We start from the raw sequence: 24,587 nt of genomic DNA on the forward strand, positions 1-24,587 counted from the left end.
GAAGGATGTTTTTAGAGAGCTCAATGCGCAGACGGTCCCTATTACCCACGCCGCTGTCTTCTCCGTGCAGTATTTGATCTTCAACTTCTGGCAGCAAATGGCCACAAATCGATCAAAGGTGAAAGCAACGGTTAACCAGGCAGAACTGTCAATGGTTGCGTAGATTATCACAACATGCAGACTGCATATTGGTGTGATTGACAGGAAACTGCCGGGGAAATAAATCCCAACAATCCGGCTTAATATCACACTGGTCACAATGAGATCCGTCACCGCCATGGACACCACATAGTAAATTATACATCTTGAGAGACCACAGCTTCTTCGGTATAGGATTAAAATGACTGCCAAGTTAGCTGTAAAATAGAGAAGGAAAGAGAACATGTGGGTGACAGCACGAGATACAAGATGTTACTTTCTCAACTCCCATCGAAGTGACACTAGATTATGTAAGAAATTGAAACTTTGCCATTTAATTCTGCTTTGCAAACTGTCCCTTGTTCGGGTTTCCATGCACATACTCACAAGAATTATAAATAAGCTGGGTCAGTGACATGGAATTGCATAATAATGAAAGATAAGAAAACATTGAAAAACCATAAATTCAACTTCAGGAACGGACAGCAACTTATTACAGGACACGTTGGATATGAAATTATAAAAAGTATGAATTGCCATATTCAACTGGAAAGTTTCCATCTCGCTCAATTTCAAAAGTTGGCCTATCTGGCGAATTATTCTTAAACAATTCACTGTTGGAAATTCCTGCATTAAATCAAAAAATAAATCTTCAATCAAAAAAGCAGTAACCAATTGGCGTTTCTCGGAATTTAAAGAGGAAATATTGAAAGGAGCTCCTAACCTGAAAATTAGCTGTAATTGCTGCTGTATAATGAAACACGGGAACTAACAAATGTAAAGGACGCAATTGGAGAGAGTCTTACTCTCATTGCAGGTGTTAATGAACGAATCTGACCAGAAGTCGATATCTGAAGCTGTATATCAGATTTACAAGCAGTACTGAGTCCTTTCAATATGTCTTCTGAAATTTCAGAGAGAGGTGTACAAATAACCGCAGGCGTTTCTAAAATCACATATTCCATGCAAAATGTGCCGCCAGTTACCGTGCCTCGGTCGACGTCGTCAAAATAATCAGAAAAGAATAGAGAGAAATGGTGACTTGTGTAATGAGTCGAGGGTCGAGACTGGAGACAAAAACAGTATGCTTTGTATTTTATGGGCGTGTACCAGTTACTCACCAAAGAGCCGCTATTGCAATCCTCTTATACTGTCAAAAACCCGTTGACACCTAAGGTCTGTCAATAAAATCTTTCATTATATTCAGACAGCAATTATTTGTACGACTCAATCCATTGCTCTCAATATCAACAACACGAAAAATATCGAGAATTATACCGTGATAACATTGTGGTAATTCGCTCACTGGAACAGGGAGAAGACGATAACATATTTACGTGTACAGAGAGGTGACAATGCGATAATTCAAGCACAGCAATGATACTGATAATACAAAAGTTACACGTTTGCACGGCAATAAATATAACTTCCAATAGCAGCAACAATAAAACTGCAGAAATTGATTTATGCTGCGGTATCCAAATGAAAATTCGTAATAGTTAGTGTGTCAATTTCGTAATCGCACTACATGTACAACAGAATACATTTTAAGTAATCCATCCACAATAGCATTGCTAAGAAAACTGTAACTACATTTCTAAATTGATATTGCAGTGGTAAATAGCAAGGTGAGACGGGGACAAAAGTGCGGCACAGGTCAGAGGCAGGCTAAACACAGTTGAACGGGAGGCATTATAACTTGAATACCTTTTTCTGTTATTTGAGTGAAATGACACTGCTTCAAACGGCAACATTCACCAGTCATTCAGATAAATTGTGGTAACAGATTCAGGATATTATATCATTAAAATGAAGAATAAAGCTGTTAAAATTAATAAAGTGATCCTGTAAAAGAAGACAAAATGTATCAGTTAACCGGGATCAGTTAACCGGGAGAAAATCCATCACTTTAAATGATAGAAATGAATTCTGTGTCGTGGCGATGCGCTACTCATAAAATTGAAAAAGGTTGCAGCTGAACAAGGACGTTACATGTTCATAACTAACTGCCATACTGTACCTGGAACCCCGATAGTTGCAATGACTGAATAGTAAATGGCAAACACCAGCCCTTTTGGAGGTACATGCATTTCTATCGGAGGGTCTGAGCATGTACGGTATGACAGTAAATGTTGTAACATTTATACATAATGTGAGGCTCCAGGGAAATGATTAGATTTTTTTTCTTTTGCATTATTCACATTTATTGTGAGAAACAAGTGAGTGCAGGTGCTACCCAGCTGCCTTTTATATTTTGATCGAGTACAATGAGTTTTTTTTTCAATGAATTCTCAAACCTCCTGGAGCGAAATACCCAGAGACTACAGCATAATCTGAGTCATCAACAATAATTTTCCTGGATATACGTGTCAGTACAAAACATAGCTTTTCACTTCTGACTGCATTCAGAAATGCAAATAGTCCGTGGAAAACACAGCAGAAATTTTCAAAATCCCGATCAAATGACAGGATGCAATTTGGCTCTAAAGATATCTCATTGAGTCAACCCACTTCCACCCATCTATTAGTGACAAAGGGAAAGGCACTTAACTATGGTTACGTTCGGAGTGCACAGTCTCCCTTCTTCACGATTATGTTAATTATTGCCAGGCTATTTCAATTATATCAATTCAGCCAGGTTTCAGTTTCAGTCCATCCTAGTTACTTTCAGGCAGAACCTCCCCGGCTTTCACTGGTACACTGGATGTTGGCATACCCTGCTCAATACCTGTCATGTCGTCTAAACGGTTCCAGTTCAGCTTGGTTACTCTCGGCGTGTACATGCCCAAACTGGCTTGTGTATGTTCAATGTCGACCAGATCCATCCCAGCAAACTCCCAGGTGCCCGAGAAATCTACTTCACAAGGCTCAACTGAGTGTTGCCAGGTCCAATTCAGTATGGTTATACTCACTCTTGACATCATAAATCACTTAATTCTGGCAAACACACCTATATTTTCAGTTGGCGACGTCTATTTGAAAGCTATTTTTATTTTCACTGGAGGAAAGTCCAGCTCAACACAATTACTGTCATAATGGACTGGGCAACTTCGTTGAATTAATCGAACCAACGTTTCAAGTCTGAGCTAAGCTCTGACGAAAGGTCTCCCAGACTCGAAACATTGGTTCTATTCTCTTTCCACAGATGCTGTCGGACCTGCCGAGATTTTCCAGCATTTTCTGTTTGTGTTTCACATTCCAGCATCCGCAGCATTTTGCGTTTATCTTCGTTGAACTAATGGTTGGCCTGAAAAAAACCATAAAATAGTGCAAATTCACAGCGTGTCTTGTCAGTGTATTTTCCTCTGATGCTACGGGACTGCTGGAGAACACCCATGATATTCTGCTCTGTCTGAAGTACAACCAAAAACCGTCGTATCTTTTTGTTTCCGAGAAAAAGAAATATGCAAACTGTATAGTGGAGAAGCGAAATAAATTGAGAACGAAATGTTAATTTAGAGGAGACAAGAAGGAAAAGTAATCCAGGGCTTAGTTGCAGAAAATGAGGGTCTATTTATTGTTCTTGTAAAACAGTTTAAGAATCCAATGTTTATCATCAGTCACATGGGTTATAGAACATATAGTTTAACGGCTGCGGAAAGGCACTTCGAGGAGGATTTGCATACTGAGGTAATATGGGCTCAGGTTAGAAATAGGAAAGGAGCGGTCTCGTTGTTAGGAGTTTACTATAGGCCCCCAAATAGTAATAGAGATGTGGAGGAAGAAATTGCTAAGCAGATTATGGATATGTGTGGGGGTCACAGGGTAGTTGTCATGGGGGACTTTAACTTTCCAAATATTGATCGGATCCTTTGTCGGTCAAATAGTTCGGATGGGACAGTTTTTGTGCAGTGTGTGCAGGAGCGTTTCCTGACACAATATGTGGATAGGCCGACAAGAGGTGAGGCCACATTGGATTTGGTACTGGGAAATGAACCGGGCCAAGTGTTAGATTTGGTTGTGGGAGAGCACTTTGGAGATAGTGACCACAATTCGGTGTCTTTTGTTATTGCAATGGAGAGGGATAGGGCCGTACGGCAGGGCAAGGTTTACAATTGGGGGAGAGGTAATTATGATGCGATTAGGCACGAATTAGGGGGCATAAGTTGGGAACAGAAACTGTCAGGGAAAGGAACTAATGAAAAGTGGAACTTTTTCAAGGAACAAATACTGGATGTCCTTGATAGGTATGTCCCTGTCAGGCAGGGAGGAAATGGCCGAGTGAGGGAACCATGGTTCACGAAAGAGGTGGAATGTCTTGTGAAAAGGAAGAGGGAAGCTTATGTAGGGATGAGGAAACAAGGTTCAGATGGCTCGATTGAGGGTTACAAGTTAGCAAGGAATGAGCTGAAAAAGGGGCTTAGGAGAGCTAGGAGGGGACACGAGAAGTCCTTGGCGGGTCGGATCAAGGAAAAACCCAAGGCTTTTTACTCTTATGTGAGGAATAAAAGAATGACCAGGGTGAGATTAGGGACGGTCAAGGACAGTAGTGGGAACTTGTGTATGGAGTCAGTAGGGATAGGCGAGGTGATGAATGAATACCTTCCTTCAGTGTTCACCAAGGAGAGGGGCCGTGCTTTTGAGGAAGAGAACGTGTTACAGGCTAATAGGCTGGAGGAAATAGATGTTCGGAGGGAGAATGTCCTGGCAGTTTTGAATAAACTGAAGGTCGATTAGTCCCCTGGGCCTGATCAAATGTATCCTAGGATTCTTTGGGAGGCAAGGGATGATATTGCAGAGGCTTTGGCTTTGATCTTTGGGGCCTCGCTGTCCACGGGGATGGTGCCAGAGGACTGGAAAATGGCGAATGTTGTTCCTCTGTTTAAGAAAGGGAATAGAAATGACCCTGGTAATTATAGACCGGCTAGTCTTACTTCGGTGGTTGGTAAATTGATGGAAAAGGTATTTAGGGATGGGATTTACGACCATTTAGAAAGATGCGGATTAATCCGGGATAGTCAGCACGGATTCGTGAAGGGCAAATCGTGCCTCACAAATTTGATTGAATTTTTTTGAGGAGGTAACTCAGTGTGTTGATGAAGGTAGGGCAGTTGATGTCATATACATGGATTTTAGTAAGGCGTTTGATAAGGTCCCCCATGGTCGGCTTATGATGAAAGTGAGGAGGTGTGGGATAGAGGGAAAGTTGGACGATTGGATTGGTAACTGGCTGTCTGATCGAAGACAGAGGGTGGTGGTCGATGGAAAATTTTCGGATTGGAGGCAGGTTGCTAGCGGAGTGCCGCAGGGATCAGTGCTTGGTCCTCTGCTCTTTGTGATTTTTATTAATGACTTAGAGGAGGGGGCTGAAGGGTGGATGAGTAAATTTGCTGATGACACCAAGATTGGTGGAGTAGTGGATGAGGTGGAGGACTGTTGTAGGCTGCAAACAGACATAGATAGGATGCAAAGCTGGGCTGAAAAATGGCAAATGGAGTTTAACCCTGATAAATGTGAGGTGATTCATTTTGGTAGGACTAATTTAAATGTGGATTACAGGGTCAAAGGTAGGGTTCTGAAGACTGTGGAGGAACAGAGAGATCTTGGGGTCCATATCCACAGATCTCTAAAGGTTGCCACTCAAGTGGATAGAGTTGTGAAGAAGGCCGAGAGTGTGTTAGCTTATATTAACAGGGGGTTGGAGTTTAAGAGCTGTGGGGTTATGCTGCAATTGCACAGGACCTTGGTGAGACCACATTTGGAATATTGTGTGCAGTTCTGGTCACCTCACTATAAGAAGGATGTGGAAGCGCTGGAAAGAGTGCAGAGGAGATTTACCAGGATGCTGCCTGTTTTGGAGGGTAGGTCTTATGAGGAAAGGTTGAGGGAGCTACGGCTGTTCTCTCTGGAGCGGAGGAGGCTGAGGGGAGACTTAATAGAGGTTTATAAAGTGATGAAGGGGATAGATAGAGTGAACGTTCAAATACTATTTCCTCGGGTGGATGGAGGTATTACAAGGGGGCATAACTATAGGTTTCGTGGTGGGAGATACAGGAAGGATATCAGAGGTAGGTTCTTTATGCAGAGAGTGGTTGGGGTGTGGAATGGACTGCCTGCAGTGATAGTGGAGTCAGACACTTTAGGAACATTTGAGCCGTTATTGGATAGGCACATGGAGCACACCAGGATGATAGGGAGTGGGATAGCTTGATCTTGGTTTCAGATAAAGCTCGGCACAACATCGTGGGCCGAAGGGCCTGTTCTGTGCTGTACTGTTCTATATGAATAAGTCTGCAGACACCATTGCTGAGAAGACAGTTCAAGCACTTGGTTCGGTTTCCTGAATCTTCTTCCGTTTCTGGTTAAGATCAAAGACAGGAGAGACCGAGCGAGATGAGGCAGAGTGGAGAGGTGATAATCCTGAGTAGACACTTCGGCAATTGAGTCCTTTGCACCAGGGGAGGAAGTGTCCAGAAATGGTCTGACAGAATTGTTCCCAATCAAGGAAGTTTGGAAATGGTTGAATAGAAACCCGGTTAGTCCATCTGGTCGCTGTTATTTCTAAGAATGTGAACCACTGTGGAAAAAAATGATCGCTCTTTGGTAAATTGGCATTTTGATATTTGGTCGGCATTCTTCTTTGATGGTTAAGGAACTTTCGAAACTTCCATTCTTCCGAAATGAACAGTACAAAATTGCCACATGTGGAGTTGTGACCTTGTTCAGTTCATCTATTTATCCAAATGAACACGTACTGTGCGATCCAAGTAGGCGCGTCAGAAACTGTGATAAATGTTCTCAGATCAATCATAAACAGCAAATTTTGTGAAAAACACATCATATGCAGAAATAATATCAAAGTAATAAAACCTAAAATGAACTGCTTTAATAATAATACAGCAATATCATGCAGCAATATTGGGGAACATATTGATAATTGCTGCTTCACAGACAAGATTCCACTAGATGGCGCTCCATGGCATCTGTGACAAATCTTGCAGATCCATCAGTTCACGCTGTTACAGGTGACGGCTGGAGTTACAGGAAATATCTCTGTATCGCGACACCACCAAAAACCACATTTTATTTAGGACAAGAGGCTCTATGTGATAATGGAAGCACCGACACAGAACGATGTCTTCTGGACCAGAAGCTTGGGGTTCCAATCCCACTTCAGAATCTTATAGCTACAGAAGGTGTAATCCTTTTCCGATTGCACATGTTGATGATCAGCTTGTTAACTCTTTCAATCTGCCTACTGACAAGTAGTAAGAGCTGGTGAATTTCCTGATTGGTAATACTGCAGGTGGTAATGCAACCTGTTGCGGTACTTTGTCAGGCAAAATCATTGACCAATGGAAAACTCTGGAAGATGTGGACAGCAGGCTTTCACATTGAAATTCTATTAATCAATGTACTCCAATGTTACTAGGTCGTATGAATAAGACGTTCAGGACAGTGCTACTAATCAACGTGATTCCTCAATGTAGCATAAAGAGAGCGAGAGAAACAGAGAGAGAGAAAGGGAAAGAGGTGTCCATTTGGTTACTGTTTGTGACAAGATCGAAGTAATCCGGAAATTCCTGGACTCCCCAATTCCTTTACTCCAGGGTCAGAGTGACATTACTTTCTGACAGATAATTAAACATTCCCACTGCCCTCTGCGTTAATGAAGTTTCTAACAAAAAAACAGCGACTGCACTGGGAATGGGCTTCCATCAGTTAGAAAGCATTTTGGGATATATGGAATCTGTAAAAGCCGCAATAAAAATAAAATACTTCCTCTTTTCGAGTGAAATTTGATTCTCGAAGCTAAATTCGTTGTCCTCCTGTTTCTACGCATCCCAGTAGAGTTTATTTTTAATTTTATTGTTTTTATTTTACTATTTTTTCTAAGATTAGGTTAATGAGTGGTCACCACCTCCTGGAATTTCCAAGATTCCGTCTCCAGTCGGTTCAGAGACTCTTTCCGTTCCACAGGACACAGGAAGTCCGTCAGGAACAACACTCCGGAATCTTACCAAGGAGACAGTGCAGTGCTCAGGAAATGCTGCACCGTTAGAGCTGCCAGCCTCTCGGTGACCTGTTGAATCGAGGACACCGTCTTCCTTCTCAGGGGGACGTGATGCATCGCATGGCCATTGCTTCCAAGAAGAGCGGGAGAAATGTCCTGTTTATATCTGTTCATCAATCACAATCACTGAAACAGACAGAACACTGCAATATTACTGGATGAAATGATATGCTGTGTGTCCTAATTGTCTGCTGTCTTTTCCACCGTGACGGGGAAACACTTTGGGACATCAAACTCTATATGTATTCTGACGTAAATTCTTTAAACTGTCGCCATTTCGTTATTCTTGTCACATATTTATTATTAATGAAAGCATATTCTAGAATTAAAAGTTTGAGAAATCACCACGATTTCAGTTTCCATTTCAGACTGTTGTAGGGAAAAATCCCTTGTACCAGTGCATTCAAAGAAGTCGAGTCGCAAGGCAACGTTCAAAGTGTTTTTCTTTATTGTACAATTACTGGGAACCCAGGGAGAACCAACGTAACCAGCTCCGAAACAGTGGCTTGGCCACGTTGATCTCCCCCCTTTCACATCAGCTCTGGATCTTTATAGGGATCCAAATTCAAGAACAAAGAACAAAGAACAATACAGCACAGGAACAGGCCCTTCGGCCCTCCAAGCCCGCGCCGCTCCCCGGTCCAGGATTGAATCCTGAATCCAGGATCCCCGCCCAATTTTCCAGCCTATCTACACACCAATATCCTATCCACCGAGCTGTCCCCCACAGCTACGATGCTTTGTTCATTACAACCTATTAACTCACCCCCACCCCCCCATTCCAGACCATGTGATCTCCAGGGAGAGGCGAAAACCCAGAGTGAAAAACCCCAGGGCCAATATGGGGAAAAAAAAATCTGGGAAATTCCTCTCCGACCCCCTGAGGCGATCGAAACGAGTCCAGGAGATCACAATGGCCCTGATCGGAAAATGCTTCCCAACCCTAGTCATTTCCACTTCCACGAGAAACAAGGAACAATTAGCCCGCGCCGCTCCCTGGTCCAAACTGGACCACTCTTTTGTATCCCTCCATTCCCACTCCGTTCATATAGCTGTCTAGATAAGTCTTAAACGTTCCCAGTGTGTCCGCCTCCACCACCTTGCCCGGCAACACATTCCAGGCCCCCACGACCCTCTGTGTGAAATATGTCCTTCTGATATCTGTGTTAAACCTCCCCCCCTTCACCTTGAACCTATGACCCCTCGTGAACGTCACCACCGACCCGGGGAAAAGCTTCCCACCGTTCACCCTATCTATGCATTTCATAATTTTATACACCTCTATTAAGTCTCCCCTCATCCTCCGTCTTTCCAAGGAGAACAACCCCAGTTTCCCCAATCTCTCCTCATAACCAAGCCCCTCCATGCCAGGCAACATCCTGGTAAACCTCCTCTGTACTCTCTCCAAAGCCTCCACGTCCTTCTGGTAGTGTGGCGACCAGAACTGGACGCAGTATTCCAAATGCGGCCGAACCAACGTTCTATACATCTGCAACATCAGACCCCAACTTTTATACTCTATGCCCCGTCCTATAAAGGCAAGCATGCCATATGCCTTCTTCACCACCTTCTCCACCTGTGACGTCACCTTCAAAGATCTGTGGACTTGCACACCCAGGTCCCTCTGCGTCTCTACACCCTTTATGGTTCTTCCATTTATCGTGTGGGAATTCGAGCGGGAACATTTGATTATGCATTTTTACAATATGTATAAAGTCGTCTGTCGGGTCAGAAAGTTCTCTGGGAGGCTTGTCAATTTGCATTTGTATGGTGTGTGTTTGTGTTAATGGACTACCTGTTCTTGCCCCGGTGTTTTAATGTGTTTCCCATTATCCCTTCTATGTGTCTCCTTATCTGAATTGACCTCATTGTTTTGTGTCTGTGTTCCCTGCTTGCAAGATTAGGTGTTAATGTCATTTTGTCCTGCTGTGTGTAGGGAGATTTAATCTAATCTTTTATTCCTTTTACCCTAGTTTGTTAAGTTTCTTTGCCTGCCTTGGCCATTTTATTCCTGTAATATTTTATTGATAATCTGGTTATGCCATATAGCCCACTCTCGGTCTTGACTCGCAGATATCCCGATCTTCCTTGGCCAAAGGCCGGTTTAAAATGCAGCTTTGCGCTGTTGCTGGGCAGAATAAGGGTCTTTCGTTGGCTTTGAAATTTAAAGGTCTCTCAGCTGTGCAGAGGGGGTTTGAACGAATATCCATCCGGTGTTCCCCTCTGCATTGTAGGCACGTTATGAATGGTGCCAATATGGCTTTTGGAAAATTGCCTACTTCAAGACTCACTCTGATCACAATATTTGCCGAACGCTCCGCTATTTTGAGTGAGGCTCTGAGAGTCTTCGTACAGGTTCAGCCCTGCTCTGTGTCTCTCTGGGACGCAGTGCACAGTAATACACCCCGGAGTCTGCCAGCTCCGTTTTAGGCACGTTCAGCGGGCCAGTGCGTGTTGTATCATTGAGCTCCAGTGAAAAACGGTCCCCTGGGGATCTCTGTCTGTCCTCGCTGAATCGATATCTCAACAGTAGATATTCCATGGAGCCGCTAGATTACTGACGGTCCAGAATAAGTAAGGAGTGTTGCTTGAAGTTGAATAATTAGCGAACAACTGAACATCATCTCCTTCAGTGATTGTAACTGCAGCCGGTGCCTGTGAAACAGAATCTTCTCCACAATATTCTGTATGAACTCAAAGAAATATTAAACTAAATAAAGAGACTTCATTCTGTCCCCATGCCATCACCAACCCCCCCCCCCCCCCCCCCCCCCCCCCCACCCCTGAATTAGCCGTCAGCTTGAACAACAATCGCAGAGATAAATAACGCAGTTCAGCGGCTGGAGCGGGAGGTGCTTGCGGTGATTAAATAAAACTTCCATCATAAACATTCTATTTTTTCTAACGAGATCAGGTCCTCACCTTCAGTCATGGGCAGCACGGCGGCACAGTGGTCAGCACTGCTGCCTCACAGCGCCAGGGTCCCGGGTTCGATTCCCGGCTTGGGTCGCTATCTGTGTGGAATCTGCACGTTCTTCCCGTGTCTGCGTGGCTTTCCTCCGTGTGCTCCGGTTTCCTCCCACAGTCCAAAAGACGTGCTGGTTAGCTTGATTGGCTGTGCTAATTTGCTCATTATTGTCAGGGGGATTAGCCGGGTAAATATGTGAGGTTACGGGAATAGGGCTTGGGTGGGATTGTGGTCTGTGCAGATTTGATGGGCCAAATGGCCTCCTTCTGCACTGTAAGGATTCTATGATTCTATGATTCAGTCCCTATAACTGGAAACTGCTCACGGTCTGTGTGTTTGATGTTTGCCAAAGTCATTCACTGGTATCAGAGGAGCTTGAATCTCAGCCCAACTCATTCTCTCTCATTCCCAGGGGGAAATGAGCCGAATCCCAACTGTGCAGCGTTGAGTCCAGCGAGACCCAGACAACATTTCGATGTTGGGACCAATCCATTCCCTGATCACCCACCCCTCCCCCTTGCATTGAGCGAACTGCTGACAGAATATAGTGAGTGGTTACGATGTGTAACACAGAGTTGAGCAACTTGCGCATTTATCGGTTAAAAGAGCTGCTGCTGCTGTGAGGAGTAAATACAGAGTAACAGGAGATATGTTTGCACAGAGCTCGCGGCGGATTTGACCAGAGCTGATTGAAGCTGAAGTTGTTTTAGTCAAGAGTTGGCAAGATGACTCACATCCAGGCCCATGTTGACCGTCATCAGATGACATTCAATCGGCTTCTAGTTCCTTTGTTCTTCAATGCAATGATCTCACAGCTCCTTTATCTGCAATTCATCCTATTGGCGGAGAGATGAAAGAAACAAAGTGAATTTGGTCATCCAACGACAGAGGATTGCTTTCCTCTTCAGCTGTCACTTCAGCAACCGACTGATCCCCTGTGTCTTGATGGCTCTGTTCTGACATGGAGAATGACAATATCCATCCTTACAGCAACATGGCAAGCAGTTAGTTATTAATCATGTTTGGGATAGCAGCTATGGTGCGGGGGAGGATGATTGTTTTTAGTTCAAACATCTACTTCACCAGAAGTGATCGAGTAATGAATGGTCTGAGCAGTGGCGGATTAACCATTAGGCTGAGTAGGCTTAAGCCTAGGGGCCCGGAAGGGAGGGGGGCTCGAGAGCAAAAAAAATCACTAACTGTTCAGGTGAGCGTTCATTTTTCGGCACTGAAGAGGATCAAAATCTATTTGCGCTCAACAATGAGCGAAGAGAAACATAGTCATCTGGCACACATGCACATTGAATCAGACATGCTTCGATCTGTTGATTTACATGCTGTTATCGACACTTTCGTAAACGAAAAAACACGGAAGTTTTTTAAAAGTACAAATGTAAAGAAAACGAAAAATAAATGAATAAAAGGGCTGTAATTGATTCATATAACATTATGATATTATGTATGTAATACATTATACATAGTACAACGATGTAAGTTATCTAACGTCACTTAACGTCACTTTATTCTATTCAACGAAGGGTGGGGTAGGGGACAGGGGGCAAGGTCAGGGGGCTTTACTAAAGCTCAGCCTACGGTTCCGGGTGGTAGTTAATCCGCCACTGGGTCTGAGATATTTCCAAATGATGTTCCCTCAATTTGTAACTTTGCAGTATGTGAAATCCTTTTTTCGGAGTGGAAGTATAGCTTGCCACCCCATTGTACTGCTGATCCAAAAGATGCCAAAAAGGAAAAAGCAGCAAAGCTCAACATCGACAATAAAATCTCTAACAAAACAGCACAGGTGAGACTGATCAGAGTTAGAACGGCACAGGAAAGCTGTGGGCGGGAGCTAACATAGGCAATGTGGTCATAGGTAGGATTTATCTGCAAAGAGCTGAACTCAATAACAATGTCACTTGGGTAATTCTATAACTTTGCCTCTCTTTAAGAGCGGCAGTCGAATGTTCATTCCATACTGCGGACCAACGGATTCGCACCAGGAGTGTCAGGATTAGTAAATGATTCAAGACAAAGCGAAATCTTCATCAGCGATATGGATGGAAAGCTGGACCGCCGAGCAGCCAGATTGGAGAGGTTTGAATGAATCTACAATGTAACAGAAGAAGCATTAAATGTTTACGTTAAAGACTAGGAAATGGAAATGGGCATAGTTGTCATAAATCAGTAAAGGATCAGTCAGGAACACAGAGGCAGAGAAAGGCGTGGAAAACCACTTAATGTATCTCAGATCGATTGATCAATCTTATATCAATTAGGTTGATTGGCCATGCTGAATTAACCCGAGTGGAAGGGGGATTATCAAGGTAAACTTGTGGGGTTACGGGAACAGGGCCTGGTTTGGATTGTGGTCGGCGCAGACTCGATGGGTCGATTGGTCTCCGTCTGCACTGTAGGAATTCTATGAGTCTACAACCATAAGTTACGTGCATCAATTAATGTAACTGTGCAACTGGACACACCAGTTACTGTTTTTGTGATAAGAGATATGGATTCATTTAACCTGCACTTCCATCGGAGAAAGGAAATAACAAAGACACCACAGCAATGCTGCGGGATCAACGGAACCAAAGAGACTTGCATAGAATTGAAAACTGTGCGGTCATGCTGCAGTTCTGAATCAGGTTTTGAAGAACTACAATTGTGGTCATTGAAACCCTATCTTAGAATATCTTTCAGTCTCTCTAACGCAATTGGTCAGCGCGTTCGGCTATTAACCGAAAGGCTGGTGGTTCAAGACCACCACCACCCAGAAACAGAGCTTTTACTGTTTTCTCACCATCAGCATTCATTTGCAAACAGCTGCCGGTTGGCAATGGGCCTGTGGGCGTCAATAAAAAATAGCTCTCAAGTGTTTCCGGCTGTACTGTTATGTTATGTTATTTAATGACTATTGATTTCAAACATATTACATGTTACATTATATACAGGCTTCAATTATACCATTAAACTTAACAATTACAATCGAAAAATGAATTTGTGGCTGAGCATTTGTTCCAATTCCATATCCCTGCTTCCATTCATTCCTGGAAAGATCTTAAATCTCTTTAACCCAGACTGAAATGTATTCAATGACGGAGCATCGACAATCCTCGTGCGTAGACAATTCCGAAAATTCACGACCCTTTGAGTGAAGAAATGTTTCCCATCTCAGTCCTGAGTCATCAGCGCCTCATCCTGAGATTTTGCCCTCGGTCAGGGAATGTCCATTTCTTGCTACAGAAAAATCCTGCGTTACTTCCAGGTCTGCACCAGTTCTGTCGGAATCAGTACAAGGTAGATTTCCTCTTTTGTGTCTGAGTTGGAAATGTCACATGTCAAGAACAAAAAAGAAGAGAGCAATAGGTTACAAAGTGCTGAAGATATAGATGGTGACGCGGGGTAAAATGTGGCTGTTGATGGAGTAGATTTTATTGTTTCCACTGTATCCAAATCTCGAGTTCATTGACAAGAAAACGTTTAATTGAATTTAACAGTAAACTCTCCGACCTCCAGTGAAATGGAGGCAGCTTTCACTGAGAAAACAGTAACTGTGAGATTAACAAAGCGGGATGGAGAAGGACTCAGTTTGAGCGGTGACGCTGCCGGAGGAATGGAGAGCTGGAGTTCACCCAGAAAAGCAGCAAAGTTTAAAACCGATGGCGCCCAACTTGGGGCTGGAACCCACGGTCCATTATCGGTGATGAGTTAATGTTGTTCAGCAGAATTACCACAAGATGGTTTATCACAGGTTGGTACTTACACTGCAGTAAAATTAAATGCAGTCGGTGACACAGTGGTGAGCAATGATGCCTCACAGTTCCAGTGACTCGGGTTAAATTTCTCGGGTCACTGTCTGTGCGGAGTTTGCACGTTCTCCCCGCGTCTGCGTGGGTTTCCTCCGTGTGCTCCGGATTCCTTTCCAAAGATGTGTGAGTTAGGTTGCTTGGCCATGCTAAATTGACCCGCCTGTCAGCGGGATTATCAGGCTAAATATGTGTGTTTCCGGGAATAGGGGTTGGGGTATTGCTGTCGGTGCGGACTCGATGGGCTGACCGGCCTCCTTCTGTCCAATAGGAATTCTACAGAATATACCATTATCCATTTTGACTGGAGGAACCAAAAGAGGCAATGCAAATACAAATTGCTGTGTGTAATTGACGGGCTTGTGGAATGGGACGGATTTTTCTCTGTGCTGTTGAAACTGGCACCAATATCACTCCTGTTTTCGGTCAGGAAGTAATTCCAACTCCACTTAAATCATGTGCTGCAAGAAAACAATAAATCTTAATTCCCTGACCAGAAATCGAACCGCTGCGGTGAAAGCGCCAAATCCTCACCACTCGAGCACCAAGGAAACAGCTTACAAGTATTTTAATCTACCCTATCCATGCTGACTTGCCGCTTTGTTTCGATTTCAGCATTTTTTTTTGTATACCAGGGACAAGTCTGTCTGACAAGTGCCTCTTGATAAAAACAAATTGACTGCGGATGCTGGAATCTAAAACAAGAGCAGAAAATGCTGGAAAATCTCAGCAGGTCTGAAATCACCTGTGAAGGGAGAATAGAGCCCAGGTTCAAAGTCTGGATGACCCTTCGTCAGAGCTGAAGACAAAGAAATTTGGACGAGCTTTACACTGTAATGGTGAGGGATATAAGACAAAGGTGTCACATATAAATTAAGAAAAAGGGAATTTTAATGGCATTAATCATGGCTGAGAAGGGTGCTGCTGGCCGCCCATTAAGAGACCAGAATGTGTAAATGGCAGAACAAAGGAAATGTAAGAGACGGCTCGAGTGGGGTGGAGGGAGAGGGAGCAACAAAATGGAAAGTGAGATTTTAAATAAACAATGCAAAACATGGAAATTAAAAGGAAAAAATATATATAAAAGAAGATATAAAATGATAAAAATAAATAAACAAGATAAAATGCAATAAAACAAAATAAATTGAAATGGGGTGAAGGTGGAGGAGAGGAGATGCTCTGAAGTTGTTGAACTCAATGAGAACGCAGTAAGTGCCGAATAGGGAGATCGGGCGATGTTCCTCCAGTTTGCATTTAAATGCCTCCTGATACCATTGTTCATTGCTCTTTCCGTCACATTACTGATGATCAAGAGTAGACTGGTGGTAATTGGGGGCGTTGGATCTGACCTGATTTTTGTAAATCGGGCAATCTTGGGCAGGTTGTAGCATTGGTGGGTGATGCCAGTGTTGTAGTGGAGGAGCAGCTTAGCTAAAGCTGCAGCAAATTCTGAAGTGCAATTCTTTAGCACCATTGCCAGAGTATTTTTCAAGGCCGTAGTATTTGCTCTTTCCAATGCCTTCAAGATTTTGTTTCTTGAAATCATATGGAACAGTGAAATGGATCTGTTCTGTTCAGTGTCTACCCCACTCTGGCTCTTTCTTTTTTCTCTCTGCAGACCTGTCTCAGTCCTTCCCTCTCTCAGTCTGACTATCCATTCCCCACTTTTGTTATTGTTTCTTCTATTCTCACCCTGTCTGTGTGGAAATTTAATTGAATTGATTCCAGAAATGAGGCAGTTTTTGAGCTGGGGTTTGATTTAAAGTGGGGGACGAGACTCAACGGGACATGTGATCTAATCCAATTACATTGATTTGGGTTCAGTGCTAATACCAGCTCTGACAGCAATGACTGCTGCTGGTGTCGTTGATGGGAAGTCGAAGACACTAAATTTAGGATAACGATATTTATGAAGGAGAGGGATCAAATTCTTCCACTGTCCGATTTTCACTTAAATTGCTATAAACGTTATGAACAGTTTTGGTCAAACATGTGATTACTAAAATTGAATGCAGTAGAATGTATCATCATTCATTTTGATTCGAGGAACGAGCAGAGAGAATGTAAAGTGAGCAACTGGATAAAAGCAAATTACTGCGGATGCTGGAAATATTTTTGTCGAGTTTCGAACCGCGTATTTCGCGCGTGTAAGGTCAGCGTGATAACCACTACACTACAGAAACATACCGCTGTGCCTCTTTGATGCAGGGGTCGGTGCTGGGACCACAACTTTTCACAATATACATTAACGTTTTGGAAGAAGTAACTGAAGGCACTGTTGCTAAGTTTGCAGATGGTACAAAGATATGCAGAGGGACAGGTAGTATTGAGGAAGGACCTGAACAGGTTAGGAGAGTGGGCAAAGAAGTGACAGATGGAGTATAATGTGGAAAAGTGTGAGGTTATGCACTTTGGAAGGAGAAATGGAGGCACAGACTATGTTCTAACTGGGGAAATGCTTAGGAAATCAGAAACACAAAGGGGCTTGGGAGTGCTTGTTCTCAAGGTTAACATGCAGATTTAGTCGGCAGTCAGGAAGGCAAATGCAATGCTAGCATTCATGTCGAGAGGGATAGAATACAATAGCAGGGATGTATTTCTGAGGCTGCATAATACCCCATTTGGAGTATTGTGAGCAGTTTTGGGCCCCGTATCTAAGGAAGGATGTGCTGGCCTTGGAAAGGGTCCAGAGGAGGTTCACAGGAATGATCCCCAGAATGAAGAGCTTGTCGTATGAGGAACGGGTGAGGACTCTGGCTCTGTACTCGTTGGAGTTTAGAAGGAAGAGGGGGAAACCTGCAGGATACTGCGAGGCCTGGATAGAGTGGACGTGAAGGGGACGTTTTGATTTTGATTTGATTTGATTTATTATTCTCACATCTATTAACGTACAGTGAAAAGTATTGTTTTTTGCGCGCTATACAGACAAAACACACCATTCATGGAGAAGGAAAACAAGAGAGTGCAGAATGTAGTGTTACAGTCATAGTTAGGGTGCAGAGAAAGTTCAACTTAATGCAAGGTAAGTCCATTCAAAAGTCTGACAGCAGCAGGGAAGAAGCTGTTCTTGAGTCGGTTGGTACAGGACGGTTCAACGTTTGACACTTTTTCTTGAAGGAAGAAGGTGGAAGAGAGAATGTCCGGGGTACATGGGGTCCTTAGTTATGCTGGCTGCTTTGCCGAGGCAGTGGGAAGTGCAGACAGAGTCAATGATGGGAGGCTGGTTTGCGTGATGGATTGGGCTACATTCACGATTTTTTGTAGTTTCTTGCGGTCTTGGGCAGAGCAGGAGCCATACCAAGCTGTGATACAACTAGAAAGAATGCTTGCTATGGTGCATCTATAAAAGTTGGTGAGAGTCATAGCTGACATGCCAAATTTCCTTAGTCTTCTGAGAAAGTACAGGCATTGGTGCTCTTTCTGAACAATAGTGTCGGCATGGGGGGGACCAGGACAGGTTGTTGGTGATCTGGACACCTAAAAACTTGAAGCTCACGACCTTTTCTATTTCATTCCTGTTGATGTAGGCAGTAAAAAGTCTCACAAAGCCAGGTTAAATTCCAACAGGTTTATTTGGTAGCAAATACCATAAGCAAATACCAAATAAACCTGTTGGACTTTAACCTGGTGTTGTGAGGCTTCTTACTGTGTTCACCCCAGTCCAACGCCGGCATCTCCACATCATGATGTAGGCAGGGGCATGTTCTCCTTTACACTTCCTGAAGTTGATAACAATCTCCTTCGTTTTGTTGACATGGAGGGAGAGATTATTGTTGCCGCACCATTTCACCAGTTTCTCTATCTCATTCCTGTCCTCTGTCTCATCATTGTTTGAGATCCAACCCACTATGGTGCTGTCGTCAGCAAACTTGAAACTCAAATTGGAGGGGAATTTGGCCACACAGTCATTGGTATCATAAGGAGTATAGTAAGGGGCTGACAACACAGCCTTGTGGGGCACCCGTGTTGAGGATGATCGTGGTGGAGGTGTTGTTGCCTATCCTTACTGATTATGGTCTGTGAGTTAGGAAGTGCAGGATCCAATCACAGAGCGAGGTGCTGAGGCCCAGGCCACGGAGTTTGGGGATGTATTTCGTGGGAATAATAGTGTTGAAGGCTGAGCTGTAGTCAATAACTAGGAGTCTGACATCGGTGTCCTTGTTATCTACGTGTTCCAGCGCTGAGTGCAGTCTTGATGTTTCCACTAGTAGGAAAAACTAGGACCAGAGGGCACAACCTCAGGCTAAAGGGACAATCATTTGAAACAGATATGAGGAGGAATTTGTTCAGCCAGAGTGTGGTGAATCTGTGGAACTCTGGGCCGCAGAAAGGTGTGGAGGCCAGATCATTGAGTGTCATTAAGGCAGGGATAGATATCTTCTTGATTAATGAGGGGATCAGGGGTTTGGGGAAAAGGCAGGAGAATGAGGATGAGAAAAATATCAGCCATGATTAAATGGCGGAGCAGACTCGATGGGCCGAGTGGCAAAATTCTGCTCCTATGTCTCATGGTCTTCTGGTATCATAGCTTCCACTTGGCAAAAAACTGCGTCACATTCAGAGATCTGGAAAAGGAAAGGTCTCTGTTCCACTCTGCTGTGATGCGCGCAGTAAACGCGCGTATTTCAGGGGCAGACAGCCGAGCTGCTGCGTGCCATTCCAACAGAGAAAACGGCTCCTTACTTTCAACGGCACTGATCCCTGGGCTGAGGACGGGACTGAGTGAACATATTCAGACAGGTTCCATGAATACAAACAAAAATTCGCACAAATGAATTTTAAGAGGTCAATTAGACTAACTTGAGCACACAAAGTTGAAGCTTCCTCAAATTCTGGTCAGTTGAGTCAGTGAAGCAGCGATTATATTTGCAGTGATGTCGGCATTCGAGCTCTTGCTGCTGTTTGAACTGAAGGCGGCTGAATCAAGGATTGCGTTTGCCGGGTGTTGTGGCGCGCACCTGTAATCCCGCTGCTGGGAGGCTGAGGCTGCTGGATTGCTTGAGGTCGGGAGTTCTGGGCTGTTGTTCTCTGTGCCGATCGGGTGTCCGCACTAAGATCAGTATCCGCATGGTGTTCTAAGAGGACTCTGGGAGCACCAGGTGTGCTAAGGAGGGGTGAACCGGCCCAGGTCGGGAACGGAGCAGGCCAAATCCCCTGTGCTCTTCAGTAGTGGGATAGCACCTGTGAATAGAAACAGCAGTGCCGCCTGACCAATACAGCGAGACGCTTCCTTTTCTCCACACCTTCAATCGCAGCAAACAAAATATTTTGCCGTTCGCCTCAATACAGACAAACCCGATGCCTCTCTGCCTGCCTCCACACTCACTCCCTCTGCTGCCCCTTTCATTCACTCTCACATCCAATGCCATCACCACATCAATCTACGCAAGTAAACCAAAACATGGACACACACCTTTGACCAACCAACTCTCCACCAGCACTGCACGCTCACCCGCACCATTCTCCAATCCCCACTTTCCTCACTCTCCCCATTCTTTGCCTCCTCAATATCCACCTCACTTTTACTGCTCCCTGCTGCTTACGGCAGAAACTGCACTTTTAAAATCTTCAACTTGCACAATCATGTCAGCCACGGCCACAAGAGAGCGCGAACCTCTTCACCTCTTCCCCACATCTCATATCGCGCACATACTTCCCAGCACATCCAACAAGCATTCAAGCTGCCTCTCGGCTCTCATATCTCCTTCTCCTTTATTCATTCCCTTCTGACAATTTCTCCACTGTCAATGTCGAAAGTCTAGACGCTTGTGACTTAATCTAATGCTGTAAATGAGAGAGTGGGAGAGAAAGAAAGGGAGAGAGAGAAAGACAGCAAAATGTTCGTTGTAATTTCAATTTCAGCGTTGATCGCTAACCCACTTTGGCAATTCACCGACCTTCATTGTTCAATGTCCCCTCTACTGAGTCTATCCTAAGGAGGAGGAAACATGTCAAGGGGAGGCCGAGGCATCCACGGCTGACGATGGAAGTCAAGGGCAAGATAAAAGCAAAAGAAAAAGAATACAAAGTGGCGAGGATTAGTGGGAAGCTGGAGGATTGAGATTTTTTAAAAATGCGAGCAGAGGACAACTATAGAAGCAATAAGGGGGGGGCGGGTGGAGGGGGGGGGGCGGGTGGGGGAGATGAAATATGATTGCAAGGTAGCCACTAATATAAAAGAAGATAGGAAGAGTTTTTTTCAATATATAATTGATAAGAGAGAGGCAAAAATAGACATTGGATCACGATACAATGAGGCTGGAGAAGTAACAATAGGAAACAAAGAAATGGCAGATGAACTGAGTCGTTACTTTGCATCAGTCCTCACGGTGGAAGACACCAGGGGGATGCCAGAGCTCCAGGAGAATCAGGGGGAACAGGTGACTGCAGTGGCCATCACTAAGGAGAAGGTTCTGGGGAAACTGAAATGTGTAAAGGTGGATAAATCACCTGGACTGGATGGACTACACGACAGGATTCTAAAAAGATAACTGAGGGAATTGTGGAGGCATTGGCAGTGATCTTTCAGGAATCACAGAGGACTGGAAAGTAGCGAATGTAACACCGCTGTTTAAGAAGGGAGGGAGACAGGAAATGTGAAATTAGAGGCCAGTGAGCCTGACTTCGGTCATTGGCAAGATTATAGAGTCAATTATGAAAGATGAGGTTGCAGAATACTTGGAAGTGCATGATAAAATAGGACTGAGTCAACATGGCTTGGTCAAGGGGTGGTCATGTCTGACAAATCTCTTAGCATTCTTTGAGGAGATGACAAGGAAGTTAGATAAAGGAGAACCAGTGGACGTGATGTATTTCGATTCCCAGAAGGCCTTTGGCAATGTGCCGCATAGGAGACTGTTCAATCTGTTAAGAGAACATGGTGTTAAGCTTAATATCCTGGCATGGATAGAGGATTGGCTGATTGGCAGGAGGCAGAGTGTGGGGATAAAGGGGTCCTTTTCAGGATGGCAGCCGGTGACTAGCGGTGTGCTTCAGGGTCGGTGCTGGGACCACAACTTTTCACAATATACATTAATTTTTCGGAAGAAGGAACTGAAGGCACTGTTGCTAAGTTTGCAGATGATACAAAGATATGCAGAGGGACAGGTAGTATTGAGGAAGCAGGGGGGCTGCAGAAGGACCTGAATAGGTTAGGAGAGTGGGCAAATAAGTGGCAGATGGAGTACAATGTGGAAAAGTGTGAGGTTATGCACTTTGGAAGGAGAAATGGAGGCACAGACTATTTTCTAACTGGGGAAAATCAGAAACACAAAGGGGCTTGGGAGTGCTCGTACTGAAGATTAACATGCAGATTCAGTCGGCAGTTAGGAAGGCAAATGCAATGCTTAGCATTCATGTCGAGAGGGCGAGAATACAATAGCAGGGATGTATTTCTGAGGCTGCATCAGGCTCTTGTCAAACCCCATTTGGATTATTGCGTGCAATCATGTGCTGGTCGGCAGCTATAAAATCTACATTCCCTGACCGGGAATCGAACCCGGGCCGCGGCGGTGAAAGCGCCAAATCCTAACCACTAGACCACCAGGGAAGATACAAGCAAACATTTTAATCTGACCAATACATTGCTGCGTTTTTTCAATACTCGAGAAAGGTTTGGGGGAAAAAAAACCTCATGTTTTGATGGAACACGAATGACTCCTTCAGCCAACAGCAAATTACTGCAGATTCCGGAACTTAAAAGAAAAACTTAAAATGCTGGAAAATCTCAACAGGCATGACGGAATCTCTGGAGAGCGAATAGACCCAACATTTCAAGTCTGTATGGTCAGTCATCAAAGCTGAAGACAGTAAAAGAGGACGAGATTGATACTTTAAGTGTGGGAGATGCGGGGGTGGGGCGTGGGGGGTGGGGGGGTGGGGGGGTGGGGGGGGGGGGTGTGAGAGTGGGAGCCGTGGGTAAGAGTTGACAAAGTTGTGATAGAAAAACAAAACAAACGGAATGTAAATTGTGGCGGCAAAAGCAAAATACTGCGGATGCTGGAATCTGACACAAAAACAGACAATGCTGGAACATCTCAGTAGGTCTGGTAGCATCTATGGAGAGAGAAAAGAGCCAAAGTTTCGAATCTGGATGACGCTTCGCCAGAGGTCTGTGGATCCTCAGTAAATGAGGATATTGAAGTTTCAGATAGAGATATTTTTGGAACCTAAGGGAATGAAGGGCCATCATGATAGGGTTAGAAATTGGTGTTGAGTCCTGGGATTCGTCATAATCTCCTTAAATTGTGGAGGAGACTCCATGGGACATGTGAGCCTATCCCACTCCATTAATTCTGGTCCCTGCAGCACCATATCTGACAGCGATCACTTCCGCTAAAAGCGTTGGTGAGTGTTCTGAGGCATTGAATTCGGGGCAATAGCATTTGTGGGGGAAAGTGGCCAAATGCCACAAATTTCAGGTGTTCAGTTGATTTGCTTTAAACGTCATGAATACTTTTTCTCGAACATGTTATTACGAAACTTTAATACAGTGGGAAGTATCATTATTCATTTTGACAGGAGGAACACGCAGAGGCAATGTAATATCAATTGCTGTGGGCAAACGATGGGCCTCTGGAGCCAGTCTTGTTGTTCTCCAGTAAACCGGATCTGCTTGCCCGGAGGCCATCTCCGTGTTTATACAGTACGGTGATTATCACAGGAGCCAGGTTAATTCTGTAAATATCTGGTCAGAATGATGGGAAGCATACATGACAGGATTTGAACTTCAGTTATAAAATTCAAGTCCATCACCTTAATTCCTGGGCCGGGAATAAAGTCTCACTGTTTGTAATCATGTTGTTTATATCATGATGTGGAGATGCCGGCTTTGGACTGGGTGGGTACAGCAAGAATTCTCACAACACCAGGTTAAAGTCAAACAGGCTTATTTGGAACTACGAGCTTTCGGAGCGCTGCTCCTTCATCAGGTTGTTTAACTCGGCAGTCAGACATTCAGCTTGTGTGTACTCTCGAAAGGAGTCACTTGCACACACGCTGCGTTACCCCAGCAACTTTTTAAAGTTGGTAATGTCTCTGCTCGTTGTTCATGACGAAAACGACACCAGACGCACTCATGGGATTTGATCTGAGCTGTTGGACTGCAGCTGCAAGGAACAAAACTCAAATCCATTTTGGCAGCGGTGGGATTCGAACCCACGCCCCCATAGAGACTGGAGCCTTAATCCAGCGCCTTAGACCGCTCGGCCACACTACCACATTTTAAGGCATCGCAATCATGCTATTTAATGATAATGTTACTGAAATTCATTACAAGCAATGGAGGTGGGAAAGGCCATCAGGAAGATTGAGCCTGCTCCTTCCCTGAATCAGGTAAGCCTGAACTGCGCAACAAACAGAAATCATCTCACGTCAGAAACACAATGAGCTGCAGTGAAGGGACGGCATCATTTAAACTGACCTTCAGCTCGTCTCTTCCCAATTTCCTGCCAGAAATGACAAGAGAACCTCCTGGTGAATTTGCTCAGGGTCTGCACTTCAGGGCACGAGGCGAGATTACATTCCATATCCTCATCCAGGAAATAACTCACAGTTTTCACAGTTTGGATGAGAGCAATAAATCTTCAATTCCAGACCAGTAATCTAAACAGCAGGGAAAGAGTCAAACTCTAACCACCAGGCCAGCAGCTTACAGCGTGTTTTA

At 44.3% G+C, this 24,587-nt stretch overlaps 2 non-coding genes across 2 annotated transcripts; both read right to left on the reverse strand.

The window, feature by feature from the left end:
- Nucleotides 1-22,400: 22,400 nt before the first annotated feature.
- Nucleotides 22,401-22,472, reverse strand: trnae-uuc (transfer RNA glutamic acid (anticodon UUC)). The gene has a single exon. It is a non-coding gene; the product is annotated as a tRNA-Glu (tRNA).
- Nucleotides 22,473-24,058: 1,586 nt separating this feature from the next.
- On the reverse strand, nucleotides 24,059-24,140 carry trnal-aag (transfer RNA leucine (anticodon AAG)). The gene has a single exon. It is a non-coding gene; the product is annotated as a tRNA-Leu (tRNA).
- Between the last annotated feature and the right edge of the window lie 447 nt (nucleotides 24,141-24,587).

Source organism: Mustelus asterias, unplaced genomic scaffold, assembly GCF_964213995.1.
Source record: "Mustelus asterias unplaced genomic scaffold, sMusAst1.hap1.1 HAP1_SCAFFOLD_122, whole genome shotgun sequence".
In the NCBI taxonomy this organism is placed as follows: Eukaryota; Metazoa; Chordata; class Chondrichthyes; order Carcharhiniformes; family Triakidae; genus Mustelus; species Mustelus asterias.